Raw genomic sequence first — 15152 nt, forward strand, 5'->3', positions numbered from 1 at the left:
CCCCCCCCCCCACCCCACCAGGACTGCGTGCCCAGCCCACTGCTGTTTACCCTGCTCACCCACGAGCAGGGCTGGTGCGAGGAATTGCAGGGCCCAATTAAAAAATTGATAATGGGGCCTCTACTCTACAAAAGTCGAAATTGATGTTTTATATTTCGTGTAGTGTGCCAGTCTTAGCCAAAAAGCATTAAATGGTTGATATACTAAATATTGAAAGACAATTTGAAAGTTAAAAATTTTTAACACAAGTTAAGACTGTGGTGATATGTAATTACACCAGTAGGTCACCAGGGGTCATCCCGGTGACCTTGTCTATAAAGCAGTCCAGAGCTACAGTCTAGCCTTCCAGGTTCATCTTGCAGAGAGACAAGACCTTATTAGTGTCCATATTAGTTTATTAAAGCTGTCTTATACTCGCACTGCTGGTGTGGTTATTGTCAGTGCAATTTAATAAACTAATATGATAGCTATTAGGATGGAAGCTGCTTCTGCTCCAATGCGCATTCCTGAGCACCTGGAGACTCTTCCTGAGGAATGGAATCTGAGGGCAACTAGCACGGACGTGCTTCCGAGGACAGAGATGGCGAGGAACCGCTGTACTGGAATTGTGGTGGAATGCAGGGAAGACCATAGAAGTATGATAAGGCAGGTAAGAAATGGCGAACAGCCCTGCCGCCGACTGCACCACAAAGTCAATTACAGACATACTGTTTATGCAGGTCTTTTAGAAACAGACTTTCCTGGCTTTTTTATTTGCAAAATCTTTCAAAATAATTTCAAGATCAATTGTTTTAGTAACGTCATTTTCTATAGATAACATCGGCAAATTGTTTAGTCTCTCTTGTGAAATTGTTGACCGTAATTATGTTTTAATCTGTTTTAGTTTTGAAAAACTTCTTTCGCCCGACAACTGTTACGGGCATTGTTAAGTAAATCCTCAAAGCAATAAAAAACATTAGGAAATGCTGTGAATCGATTGTTTACTACCAGGTATTCAAACAGAGCTTGAGGCTTTAACGACACTGAAGGGAAGAAAAGTTTTCAGAGCTTCTTCGGCCAACAGATTACCATCCACATCTTTAGTTTCAGTAACTACCTCTCCATCAGTGCTCTGTTTTAGTCTGGTGTCAGTTAAAGCTGGTTCAAGGTCTGCTGTGTGTTTCCTTATTTCTGCCTTTTGTAAGCTCTGAAAGATATTTAAAAGTTCAAATAATTTTACATGGCTTTTAAGCTGCTTAAATCTCAACTCTAAAGATTGAATAGCTTTGTCTAGCACTAAGCTGAAGCACTGAACTTTGTAGGCCTCTTTTGGATCATCTGAAGCCTGATCTTTAGCCTCATATGGAAACATTCTCTTCCTTCTACGTAGTTTTTTTTCTTGAAATTGTTTAAACTCCAATGGTAATTCAACAGCTTCAGCCAATTCATTTGCGCTTATTAGGACATCATTAAAACCGCCCTCTCTATAAATTCTTAGCCATGATAATAGTTTTTCAAATGACTCCATGGCTTCATCAATGTTCTTTGTTTCACCTTGTAGTTCCTTCCTAGTTAACTTTAAAAAGTACTTCATGCCAAAATATCAAAGAAACTAAATGTTTGTCGTCTTTTAGCTGGTTTGCTAAAGATTCAGCTTCTGCTTTTACCTTGGGCTCATCTGTTATCTCTGATATTTCCACAAGTGCATCATATACTTCTCCAACCTGATAACGAACAGCTTTAACACTATCAATCCGACACTCCCACCTTGTGTTGCTCAAGGGTTTCACTGATAACCCGGGTACATGTTTGGTAAAAACTGCCCACCTCTTAGTTGATGCAGAGAACAATATGTAGATCCTTTGCAAGATCCCAAAAAAACGTTATAGCATCTGGACAACACTTGGCTGCATCTCCGAGTAAAAGGTTATAATTGTGACATGCACAGGGTACAAAGAAAGCTCTTGAATTATCCGTCAACAGTCGTGCTTGTACTCCAGATGTGTGACCTTCCATGTTGCTACAGTTGTCATAGCCTTGGCCTCGAATGTCTTTCACCTCTAAATTTAATTCCTTCAGTGTGTTTAATAATGTTTTATATAATTCTTCTCCTGTGCTACTTTCAACCTGCATAAACTTTATGAAATGTTCGTAAACACCTAAAGGAGCCAAGTTACCATCAGACACATACCTGATCGTTAGAGACATTTGCTCTTGGTGACTCAAATCAAGGGTGCAGTCTAAAATTATGGCGTAGTACTGAGCTGCTTCTATGCGTTTCAGTATCTCATTCAAAACAGCTGTAGCCATAATGTCTAGTAGTTCATTCTGAGTATCTTTTCCTAAATAATGATTATGAATTTCGTGGGTTTTGACTTTCTGCAAATGTTCTTCAAGAACAGGGTCAAACTTTCCAAACAGCTCAACAAGACCTAAAAGGTTTCCACCATTGTGTACACTCTCATTACTGACTTTCTCCTCTGTTCCTCTAAATGCTAGATTTCTCTCAGCAAGGAACTGCGCTATTGCCATTAGCCTTTTGAATACTTGCTGCCAGTGTTTTGCATGTTCATTAACGATTATTTCAAATTCTTTGTCAATTAGTGGATCCACTACAAAGTCTTTGGTGTAACTCCCAGAAACTCCATGTGGCTTCCAAATGCTTTTTAGAATTTACAAGCTCACACAACCTTGTATGAAGATTAGACCAGTTGTTGAATCCACTTGTTGATAATGCGCTGGTTGTGTTCTTACTAAGAAGTTTACAACAAAAGCAATAAATTCTATCGGCAGACTGAAAATATATAATCCAAGGTCTTTCAACACACTCCTCTTACAGTGAAACTTTGAAAAACACAATCCCTTTTCATTTCGTGGAAAGTTGTTCACTGGAATAGGAGGACCTTTCATTGTTAAATAATCTCTTACATTTTGATGTATATATGCTGGCCAGTTGGCTGGGTCATCATAAATGTTAATTACAACTGTACTCATGGATGATCCATCATTGCGTGATGTTTGGGCTTGGTCTTTTTCGGCTATAAGTGGACTTTCCGCTTTGGCACTGTCTTCTGGTGTATTGAGATGGTCTTCAATTTGATTCACAGCTGCGTCATCCTTTTCTAACTTGTTATCAATTTCAACATTGTATTCATCAACTGGAATTGGACTCGAGGCTGTATTGTCATTTTCTGAATTGTTTATGTTTTCTTCATCCTCAATACATGGGCGCTTCAAAGATGTTGGAGTGACAAGGAGTTTTCTGATAGTGCCATTATGTTTTTCATTTTCAGCTACCTTAGCCTTGGCCAGTGCTCGTTTCTGGTTGCCGCTTAAATACTTGCGCCCTTTGTCTCTATCTCTGCTTGAGCTTCCCATGTAAAATGACATAGAAATTTTAAGCTTGCTAATTCTCTGGGCTATATTTTTAAGGTAAAAGAGGTAAAAAAAAAAGTATATTTTAAAATGTTTAGACTTAAAAATACACAAAAAACTTGACATTAGCAATTTGTTGTAAAATTGGACTCGACATCCCTGATAACATGTCTATGTTATTCCAACAGTGGAACAATCTTGTCATCGTTTTTGGTACATCGTAAGAAACCAGCGTCAATCCCAAGTCATTTTGCTCGTTAGCTTTACATTATTCCAAGGTCAACTGCTGACCTTGGATCCACGCACCCAACTCTCAACTTGTGGACGCCACCGAACAGCAAAACAAGCGACCGATTCTGGATTTGTTGAATGACGACAACTTCGAATAAGGTAAGAATTGCCTTTTTTTTAGTAACGGTTAGGTGAGTTAGGTTAGGTTAGGTTAATTAGTTAAGGTTACATTCCAGAACAGTGGGGGGGGGAGCAATTTAATTTTGCCATTTTGTTTAGCTGATTTTCTAGTCAAATGTCTAGTGCTAGTTTGTCGCTAGATATTTGGCTAGAATATCGGCGGAAAAACTGATGTGTGTAATGGTTGAAATTCGCCCCCGAAGGAAACAATTTCTGCACGGTCAAGCTAAACTGCACCTGTTCCAAATCACCAAAAACATGAAATAGGTGATATTAATCCCTGGCAGTGCAATAGCATAGTTAGTAACAGTGGCCCAGTACTATTTTGATACTAAATCAAACCACTGAAAAATTATGAAACAATGACAAGGACAGCCTTGCTAAGAATATCTGGATCTTGTAAAGTTGAATAACCCCAAGATGTACAGTACATGCCCCTATAGCTGAATAACCTTGTAAACCAGCTCGTAAAGATGTAGGCTATAACCCCCACAGCGACCTAGCCTAGTAAAGATCAACTTTAACTTAACTTTGGGGTTATTCATCTTTACAAGATCCGACTATCCTCACCAATTCCATCTACGATTACTAACATTTTCAGAAATTCTACACTTAGGGCCTAAGCTATTTATGTTCAGGCTAACTGCTTAAGCCTAGGCTATAGGCTAGGCCCTAGGCTAGCATAACGCTATCTCAGTCTCATATTAAAGGTCAAGTTCTCTTATTAATTAGCCTATAGCCTTTTTTTGATCTTGATAATAATAAGAGATGCTTCATCAGCTCCGGAAAACATCTATCTTACTGGGTGAAATGAATACGAAACATGAAAGTTTTGCCCAGGGAGACAAAGGAGGCCTATAGCCAGTAGCTTAATCGAAGACGTATTTCCTAAAAATATTTCACTGAGATAATATGATCAATTAAGGGCAATAACTTTACGAGTTCACTGACAAATCCCTCAGTTTATAAGGCCTATAGTATTATTATTTTCTTACCAATTTAAACGAAGTCCGTGACAGTGTTCTCTGCTCAAGGCCTGGGCTCCAACACGTGCACAGGGCCCCCTTGAGGCAGGGGACCCAATTTGATCAAATTGGTGAAATAAGCTTAAAACCGGCCCTGCCCACGAGATACAGTTCTAATCAACTCACTAAGTTCCCTGACGACACGGCAGTGGTGGCGCTCATCAACAAGAATGACGAGTCAGTTTACAGAAAGAAGGTGCAATCACTAATGGCCTGGTGCAGAGACAACCACTTACACCTGAACATCAACAAGACAAAGGAGATGGTGGTTGACTTCAGGAGAGCCTGGGGGGGAACCACTCTCCATTGACCATCAATGACTCCACCATCGAGGTAGTCAAGAGCACCAAATTCCTTGCCGTGCACCTGGTGGGGGATCTCTCCTGGTTCCCCAACACCAGATCCGTTGCCAAGAAGGCCCAACAATGCCTTTACTTCCTGTGGAGGTTGAGGAAAGTCCAGCTTCCACCCTCCACCCTCACCACATCACATTCTACAGGGGATGCATTAAGAGCATCCTATGTAACTGCATCACCGCCTGGTTCGGGAACTGCACCATCCCAGGTCGCAAGTCCCTGCAGCGGATAGCAAAGACTGTTGAGGGGATCATTGGGGTCTCTCTCCCTGCCATGAAAGACATGAAGTGCCAGTTGATGAAGTAGACAAAGACGAAGTGGTCAAACAATAATCATGGCTTTTATTAGCTGAAATTCATGGTACAATAATGAAAGACAATAGGTGCATATACAGTTATATCCAAGGGGAGTGTCCTTAACAGTAGAGGTAATGCACAGCTAATGTCAGTACAGCAAGGCTCGCCAGAGGGGAGACAGGCAGCTTGGCAGACATTCACCACAGTACGTTTATAATGGCTATTGTTGGCGGAAAGCCATAAACGTTGTGAAGGACTCAACACACCCCTCCTGCAATCTGTTCTCCCTCTTGCCATCCAAGAAAGAGGTACCTTAGCGTTCAGGTCCTCATGACCAGATTGCGAAACAGTTTTTTTCCCTCCAAACTGTGAGGCTTCTGAACACCGGAGTTGAGGGGGGGTTGGGGAAACGGGGGGACACAGGGCTAGCATATGTAACATGCTATTTATAAGTGATAGGTTATTTATAAAAAAGTTTCTGTTGTAATTTAGCCACGTAAATAACCAGCTCCACGGTCTGGAGAAATGCTCTCTCGTCTTCACTGTACACTGCAAGGTTTATGGTACGAACGATAAATAAATGTAACTTGACTTGACGGGCTAAATAGTTTCTTTCTGCTCCTATGTCTTATGAAAACATTGACTGCTTTTTAATTCATATGGATGCTGTGTGACCTGCTGAGTTTGTTCAGCTCTTTTGTGTATTGACTCTGCAGGTTTCCTTGTTAATCATAGAAGGAGTGTTTTCTCTTTTGCTCTCATGTTGAGAAGAGTATCAGGATCGGTAGGTTTATGGAGAGATGAGTCTGGACACAAGTGTTACAATCACATGTAACTTTTATTAATACATGGGTAACAAACAGGGGAGAACGTCAAACGGTACTCGATCACTATTTCACTTAAGCAACAATATAGACATTCACCTCGGACATTAGTTGGACTCTGATAATGTTAAACCTATTCTCGACCTGCTCACACACTACAAACAGGAACTCTTACACACACACACACATCCCTGTTCCCTGACTAACTGGGTTGCAGCTCTCTGCAGGCATTCAAGTTCAAGTTCTTCATTGATATATATAGCATTTTTTTTCCAACTTGCATTGACCAAAGTGCAGTACAAACCAAATCAATTGATCAAAACTAGTAGAACTATTTACAGAACAATGGATTAAGGCATTATAAATAGTGAATAGTTCAGCCCTGTCGGAGGTTAGGAACGTACAACAGGTTTCAGGCGTTAAATGGTAACGACAGAAGGTACAATTTTAACCTGGGTTTAAAGCAGTTGAGGGAGGGGGCTAGTTGAATGGTCAGGGGAATGCTGTTCCAGTCTTTGGGCTGCAACTGTGAAGGCCTGACCTCACCTTTGTGTACGCTTAGTGCATGGAACAGAAGATGTCCTGCAGTAGCTGACCTGAGCTGCTTTGGAGCAGATTATAACATAAGGAGATCGGAGATATGGGGTGGGCAAGGTCATTGAGGGCCTTGAAGTCGATTCTGAGCCGCACCAGCTGCCACAGGAGGATGGCCAGAATTGGGATGATATGGACCCTCTTCAGCCAGCACCCTAGCCACAGCATTCTGAACCGATTGGAGGGAGGGGTTAGGGAGGACTGGCTAATCCCAGTGAGTAGCGAGCTAGCATAGTCCAGGCGTGAGAAGATAAGGGCGTGAATAACCCCTTCGAGGACCTTGAGTGAGAAGTAGAGTTTTATTTTAACACTAGTGCGGAGCTGGAATAAAATAAGGCCTACACCATGGTGTCAAATTTGAAGGCAGGGTCAAATAGCCACTCCAAGGGATTTAACATGGGGTTTAATATGAGTGGAGAGATTACCTAGGGAGTTGTGTAACTTTTTGGCGAAATTAGGGGGGGCTGAATAGGATGATCTCAGATTTTGTCTCATTAAGTTGGAAGAGGTTGTGGGCCATCCAGCATTTTATATCTTCGACACAGTTGGTGAGGTTGGTGATTTTTGATTGGTCACCCGGTTTCAGTGGGAGGTAGAACTGGACGTCGTCAGCCTAACAGTGGAAGGAGATGCCATGTTTCTGCGTAATGTGGCCAAGGGGGAGCCTGTACAGGGAGGAAACGATGAGGCCAAGGATGGATCCTTGCGGTACCCCGCAGGACAGGGTGGCTGAGACTGATGTGTAGTTGCCCATGTTGGTCATGAGAGCCCTGTCAGTGAGGTAAGATTTAAACCAGCTCCGCACCATTGATGCCGGCCTCCTGCTGGAGACGGTCTATCAGAATAGCATGATCAGTGTCATCGGATGCTGCACTGAGGTCTAGGAGCATTAGATCAGCGGCGCCGCCCGTGTCCGTGGTGAGCAGTTGGTTTCTGTATACTCTCAATGCGGCTGACTCTATTGCAATGCTAACAGCTCAACTCAAGTGCAGCGTACACCCTACCTGCGACACTTCCAGCAAAGTCCACAGTAGTGACCTGGCTTGGACCACGAAGCAGAGTGTGAGAATGTGCTGTGCGTTGGTGTTATATGCAGTGCTAATCTGTGCTTCTAGCCAATAATGACCCCAGTTGATTTAAGTTAGTCAATGGCAAGGTGTGCACTCATGGGTGGCCGGAGTCCAACCTTGACTAACAGGTGGTGACCTCTGAATAAGTTTCAGATGGGGAGGACACATGACCACCTGTAATACACACATTCCAGACAGGCAGGGCGGCCACGTTTCCTATTGTGAACCTGTAGTGAGGTCGCTGTCAACAGATAGGTTATAGGTCACGGTTATAGCCCTAAGGCTGTAGCTGGAATCTGCAGGAGAAGAAAGACACACACACACACACCAGTAGAGTGGATTTGACACTGAGTTTATTTAGTGGCAGCTCTGCCTTTTATAGTCAGCTTGGCCGCATCACCACCGGGGCGTGGCTTGAGCAGGCCAGCCGCTGATTGGTTACCTTGGATGTCTGGGCACCGATTGGGCCCCCTGCTATCCACCGGCGGTGATTGGCCAGTTTCACCCCTCTGCCAGCAGCCTATGGAAACAGGCGTTTCAGCCCGCACGCCACTTTGCCAGTTGCCGCATTAGATGGCAATTTCCTGTGTCGGCCTGAGGCACGGTCTATGGGCTGTTACAAAACCACTTTATCTTGCACTTGAATAGCTGTAAATATTTATGATCTATCTCTTGTATTTATTGCCTGTTTTAATTCAATTATGTATTGCATTTTAGTTGCTTTCCTTTGCAAAGTACCTGTGTGGTAGCGGCTAGCAAGAATGTTGGTCCATCTGTGCACTGCACTAATGTATATGGCAACAAAACTCATTGCAGTGGAGACCAGCTCCACCAATCTGTATATTGATAGAATGTTCCCCGTCAGAGGCGGAACAGTTCTTCACTGACAAGATACCACTAAGTTTAAAGCTAATGTCACATTCACCGTGGTTCAATGAGAAAGTAAAGATTCCAATCAATCAACACATGGGAGAATGAAGGGTGATTGAGGAACAGGTGGGTGCTGTGCGGAGTACAGGGGATCAAACTGAGAGTGGGGGAGGGATCTATACAGAGGGATCACACAGGGTGCTGTAGGTGCAGGGACTATCGGGGGGGGGGGAAATTGAACTGGTTGGGGGATGGGTCTACACAATGGGGGTCACATCATGTGGAAGAGCAGTCTATCATGGGTAGGGTCTCAATGGGTCTGTTGGGGAGGGGTCTATCCAGGGGGACACACGGAATGGGTGAGAGGTCTATCCAGGAGGAGGTCACTGGGTGCTGTGAGGAAGGGTTGAAGGGGGGTGGTGTGGACAGCGAGAGGAAGGATTCTGTTTGGGGAAGCCAATATGAACAGGATAATGATTGCAGGGAGAGAAGGGTCAGGACTGTAAGGCAGTAGAATTTTGGGATTGTGACTGGTCATAATCGGCAAAACCCCTATCAGTATTAATTTAAATTTTACGTTTGATGTGTAACTTTTGCATTTCTCTCTGACCAGGACAAGTCAGGTAACATTATCTCCAAAACGAGCCAAGCTTTTGGAGATCTGCCTGATTTCTCCCTTTCTCTCGGCTCCCTGTGGAGTGATCGGCTGTATTAAATGATGAAGATGGAGAACCCTGCACTCAATGTCACCAAAACTTAGGAACTGATTGTTGACTTCAGGAAGGGAAAGCCAGAGTTGTTCGATCCAGCGGTCATTGGGGGATCAGAGATGGAGAAGATGAGCAAATTTAAGTCATTATCTTAGAGGATCTTTCCTGAACCTAACACACTAAAAGCATCATGAAGAAGACATGTCAGAATCTCTTCTTCCTCGGGAGTTTGTGGAGGTTTGGTATGACATCAGAAACCCTGGCAAATTTCTAGAGGTGTGGTAGAAAATGGGCTGACTAGTTGCATCATGGTCTGGACTGGAAACACCGATACCCCTGAGTGTAAAGCCATTCAAAAGGTAGCAGATACATCAAGAACATCTATAGCAGTGGTTTTCAACCTTTTTCTTTCCACTCACATCCCACTTCAAGTAATCCCTATGCCATCGGTGCTCTGTGATTAGAAAGGGATTAATTATGGTGGGATGTGAGTGGAAAGAAAAAGGTTGAAAGCCACTGTTTTCATCGTCCTTCATTGACTCGTTATGTGCATGGTTTCAGAACTCCAAAGGAAATGGGCAAATGACAATTTTTCTCAAGCAAAATATTTCAGTAATAGTTGGGTCTAGAGCGGTGATTCTCAACCTTCCCTTCTCACTCACATCCCACCTTAAACAATCCCTTACTAATCACAGAGCACCAATGGCCGAGGGATTACTTAAAATGGTATGTGAGTGGAAAGAAAAAGGTTGAGAACCACTGATCCACAGTGAACGCTGCCGTCGGAGAGCAGCAGCGATCATCAAAGACCCACACCGCCCAGCACACGCTCCGTCCCCGCTGCTGCCATCAGGAAAGAGGTATCGGTGTCACAAGACTCGCACCACCAGGTTCAGGAACAGCTGCTGCCCCTCCACCATCAGACTCCTCAACGACAAACTCAATCAGGGACTCATTTAAGGACTTTTACTTGTGCACTTTATTGATTTTTTAATTCTCTCTATACTGCACAATTGGTTTGTTTACATTTGTTATCTGTTTACAGTCCTTTATTTATTTACGTATCCGCTGTGTGCAGTTTATTTCTCCACTACTAACAAGTGGTAATTCTGCCCCACCTGCAGAAAAAAGGAATCTCAGGCTCGTATGTGATGTCCTGACAATAAATCTGAACAAATGAGAATTGTGATGGAACTACCATCCTTTCTCCAGCAGGTGTCAGCAGAGTCACACAGATACACCATTGTTTTCCGGGTTATGATGGTCCGAATCCGTACTTTCACTTTTGAATTCCGACCTGCTCCTGCCCTTGCGATATGTGGTTCGTTACTCTCTCTCGCGATGCTGTGCGATGGCGGCATCACGCGAGAATATCGCGGTGCTGACTCAACCAATCTGGCCGTCTCTGTCGCAATCACGTGAACGAGTGCCCTGTAAACAACCCACCCTGCCTACTAACTGCCCGTGTGTGTCGTCGGTCATCGTCATCAACTAGCCATTCATTTTAGTTCAATGCTTCAAGCATTCGTCATGCCCAGCTGTGGACATTCATGGTTGTTTCCAGTGTGGATTAAAGGTATTCCAAATGAAATGATAAAAAAAAGAGGTGCGGAATTCTTTCTTGACTTCCGATGGGGTCGCCTGAGCGTAACCCCATCGTAAGTTGAGGAGCGCCTGTAATGAGAATAACTTTATTGTTGTGCATTTCCAAAATTATTACATACCTCAGCTGAACGGGTACTGTTACTTTCAAAAAGGTGAACTCCAGAGAGAAAGATTAGATCAAGTTCAAAGTGCACATACATGACATGACATATAACCCTGAGATACTTTTTCCTGCGGGCCAGGGAAAATTTCTACTTCTACTTAATGCAAAGAACTGTACTCAAGGAAAGGTATGTGTACAAAAGAGAGAAATGCAACAAGTTAAGAAATATGAACAAAATGTGCAATACGGAGAGAGTTTAAAAATTGAATATAAAGTGCACAAATCAGAGTCCTTAAATGAGTCCCTGATTGAGTTTGTTGTTGAGGAGTCTGATGGTGGAGGGGTAGCAGCTGTTCCTGAACCTGGTGGTGTGAGTCTTGTGTCACCGGTACCTCTTTCCCGATGGCAGCAGCGAGAACAGAGCGTGTTCTGGTTGATGGTCGCTGCTGCCCTCCGACGGCAGCGTTCCCTGAGGATGTTCTCGATGGTGGGGAGGGTTTTGCCTGCGAGGTCTCAGGCTGCGTCCGCTACCTTTTTCAGGGTCTTCCACTCAGAGGTATTGATGGCCCCAAACCAGGCTGTGATGCAGTCGGTCAGCACACTTTCCATCGCACATCTGCATCACCCAGCACAGAAAGAGATAATAAATTTAAAAGATCGATATTGGCAGATGACACAAAGATTTAAGGTGTCTTGGTCAGGGAGGAAGGTTTTCAAAGCTGGCAGGGGGATCTGAACCAGCTGGAAAAGTAGAATAGTAGATGGAATGTAATGGAGACAAGTGTGAGATGCTGCACTTTGGAAGGACAATACAAGGTAGGACATACACGGTAAATGGTCGGGCACTGAGGAGTGTGGTGGCTCCAAAGGATATGGGAATACAGATACATAATTCCATGAAAAGGTTGTAAAGAGAGCTTTTGGCGCATTGGCCTTCATAAATCAAAATATTGATAGAGGGGCTGAGATGTTAAGGTGAAGCTGTATGAAACTTTGAGGACTCCCCACTCTGCCTTCCGCGGGAACCCCTCTCCTCCATCCCCATCTATCGTCCCACTAGCACCCACACTTCCTCCCTCACCACCATTCAGGGCCCCAGCAGACCTTCCAAATCACTTGTGAATCTGCAGGGGTCGTCTTCTGCACCCGGTGCTCCCGTTGTGGTCTCCTTCACCTCAGAGAGACTGTGCGTTGACTGGGAGATCGCTTTGTTGAGCATCTCTGCTCTTTCTGTCACAGCAGCGTGGACCTTCTGGTGGCCACTGTAACGAATGTGCTATGATTAATTGTTAGTTTAACATTAAACTGTATTTTGCAGGATTGGTTTCAGGGGCATAAAGACAAGACATTTGCATTTTAAAGACACAGAGAGAGGTTCTTTCAGAGATAGAAGTCTGCTGTGACCACAGTTGAAGCAGAGAGATGGAAAGAACAATGGACTGAGAACATTGATCTGTTTACTTATAAAACATTGGCCTGGTCCGTCCTCAGCGACTCAGAAGCCGGAGAAAAGAATCAAACAAAGACAATTGCTTTGATTTTACTTTTGGGAAGACAAAGATTAAATTTTTAGCATGAAGGACCTGAAAGGCTAATATGATGCCATATGACCTGAAAGACCTGCATGGAATATATTATCGAAATCAGATATTTATGGATCAGAAGTTGAAGAGAACGCCATCCTGTATTAACAGGATTGAAAATTAGCCACCAATCCCTTTAAAAGAAGGAAAACTGCCTGTGTTCTCTTTAATAAAAGGAGGAACCCCAAAAATGGCATTTTAAATGTAATATCCACTCCGACTGCCCCTAATAAAAGAGCAGCAGCGAGAACAGAGCGTGTTCTGGTTGATGGTCGCTGCTGCCCTCCGACGGCAGCGTTCCCTGAGGATGTTCTCGATGGTGGGGAGGGTTTTGCCTGCAAGGTCTCAGGCTGCATCCGCTACCTTTTGCAGGGTCTTCCACTCAGAGGTATTGATGGCCCCAAACCAGGCTGTGATTAAGAAATAAATAACGTGGAAAACAAACTCCATAACTGTTAGACAAGATAAGAGGAAGTTTGAGAAACCACTCATATGAAGAAATGTTGGCCTGAAAACAGCTTTACAAAAGAAAGTTGAGAGTTTAAAGTCTGAAGCTATAATGTTTAAAAGTGCTTCATAATAACTTCTGAACTGCAATTTAAAAAGATCCCTAAGTTCAACAAAATGTTTGAAACTGGATTTTAAAATGGACTTTTTCAGAATCAAGCTCAACCTGTAATAGCTTGGACTTTATTCACACACATGCACACACACACACACACACACACACACACACACACACACACACACACACACACACACACACACACACACACACACACACACACACACAGATGCACGTGCACACACACACGCACGCACACACACACGCGCGCACACACATGCATACACACGCACACACACATGCGCACACACACACGTACACACACACTCACACGCACACGCACACACATACACATGCACACACACGCGCGCGCATACACACACTCACGCATGCACGCACACACACAAGCACGCATGTTATTCCAGAGAGATAAGTAAGAAATTTTGTTATTGATAGTTTAATAAAAAAACCTATTATTTAGAATTTTCCATTGTCTGGTTAATTTTCTTTCGTTGTTCCTTTATTAATACTAATAAGATTTTGTGAGTTTGTAACACCACCCATTTCAATTCTCCATCCCATTCGCTTGTCGACATTTCTTCCCATGGTCCCCATGTACGGCCAGACTGGGACTGCTTGCAAATTGGAGGAACAACACTTCGTCTTCCATCTGAGCACCTTCCAACTGGATGTCAGTAACATTGACTTTTCTGGTTTCTGTTAAACCCTGTCCTTCTTCTTCCCCCCCCCACCCCACCCCCACCCCGTCACCTTCCCACAACCCTCCCCCCTCCCCTCTCTCTCATCCCTTTCCCTCTGTCTCCTTTCTCGGACTCAAAATCAATTCTCACCTTTTCTCTTATCCTATCTGATTAACACGTTTTGTTGGTCCGGACTCCACCCCCACCCAGTCTTCAGTTGTTATTCCGAAAGCCTTGCTGTTTTCTTTCATATCTTGAAGAAGGGCTCAGGCCCGAAACATCGGTGATATAGCTTTACCTCCTATGGATGCTGACAGACCGGCTGAGATCCTCCAGCATTTCTGTGTGTTTTTACGACATTCACTGCATCTGCAGACTTTTGTGTTTCACTCCAAGGAAACGTTAAGCAGGTTAAGACTGGAATGTGAATGAGGGGAGATTTGATAGAGGTATACAACATTAAGAGGGGGACAGGCAGAGTAAATGCAAGCAGGCTTTTTCCTCTGAGGGTAGGTGAGATACAAATCAGAGGACATGGGTTAAGAGTGAAAGGAGAAAAGTTTAAAAGGAATATTAGGAGGGGATCTCTTCACACAGAGAGGGGTGGGGGTGTGGAACGAGCTGCCAGCTGCAGTGGTGAACGCAAGGTCGATTTTAAGATTTAAAAATATTTTGAACAGTATGTGGATGGGAGAGGTGTGAGGGAGCTATGATCTGGGTGCAGTCAGTGGGGTTAGGCTGAATAATAGTTTAGCACAGACTAGATGGGCCAAATGGCCAGTATGTGTGGTGCAGTGTGACAAAGCTAGATAATAAATATTCACCATTACAGTTAATAGAAGATTTTTTAAAAAGTAATTTCAATAGTGCAGACAAGGTGTTTTTGTTGTCCCAGAGTAATTTAAGATTTGAATACCAAGGGGACGTATAAGAGCGCGATAACTGTTGGAAAGGAACTGTTGTTGAGCCTAGAGGTGCTGATCATCAGGCTTCTGCAACTTCAGCCTGAAGGGAGCAGTGAGAAGAGGGTGATGGGGGTCTCCTTCTTGAGGCAGCGCCTCACAGATATGACTACAATGAGCCGG

General features: G+C 43.7%; 1 long non-coding RNA gene across 2 annotated transcripts in view; it reads left to right on the forward strand.

The window, feature by feature from the left end:
- Positions 1 to 13849, forward strand: part of LOC138759774 (uncharacterized) — a 29563-nt gene extending 15714 nt beyond the window's left edge. For both annotated transcript variants that reach the window (XR_011355077.1, XR_011355078.1), the window contains exons 2-3: positions 3543 to 3744; positions 12537 to 13849. This is a non-coding gene — a long non-coding RNA (uncharacterized lncRNA). The remainder of the gene's footprint in view (positions 1 to 3542; positions 3745 to 12536) is intronic.
- Positions 13850 to 15152: the final 1303 nt, after the last annotated feature.

The sequence above is a fragment of the Narcine bancroftii genome, chromosome 4, assembly GCF_036971445.1.
Source record: "Narcine bancroftii isolate sNarBan1 chromosome 4, sNarBan1.hap1, whole genome shotgun sequence".
Lineage (NCBI taxonomy): Eukaryota > Metazoa > Chordata > Chondrichthyes > Torpediniformes > Narcinidae > Narcine > Narcine bancroftii.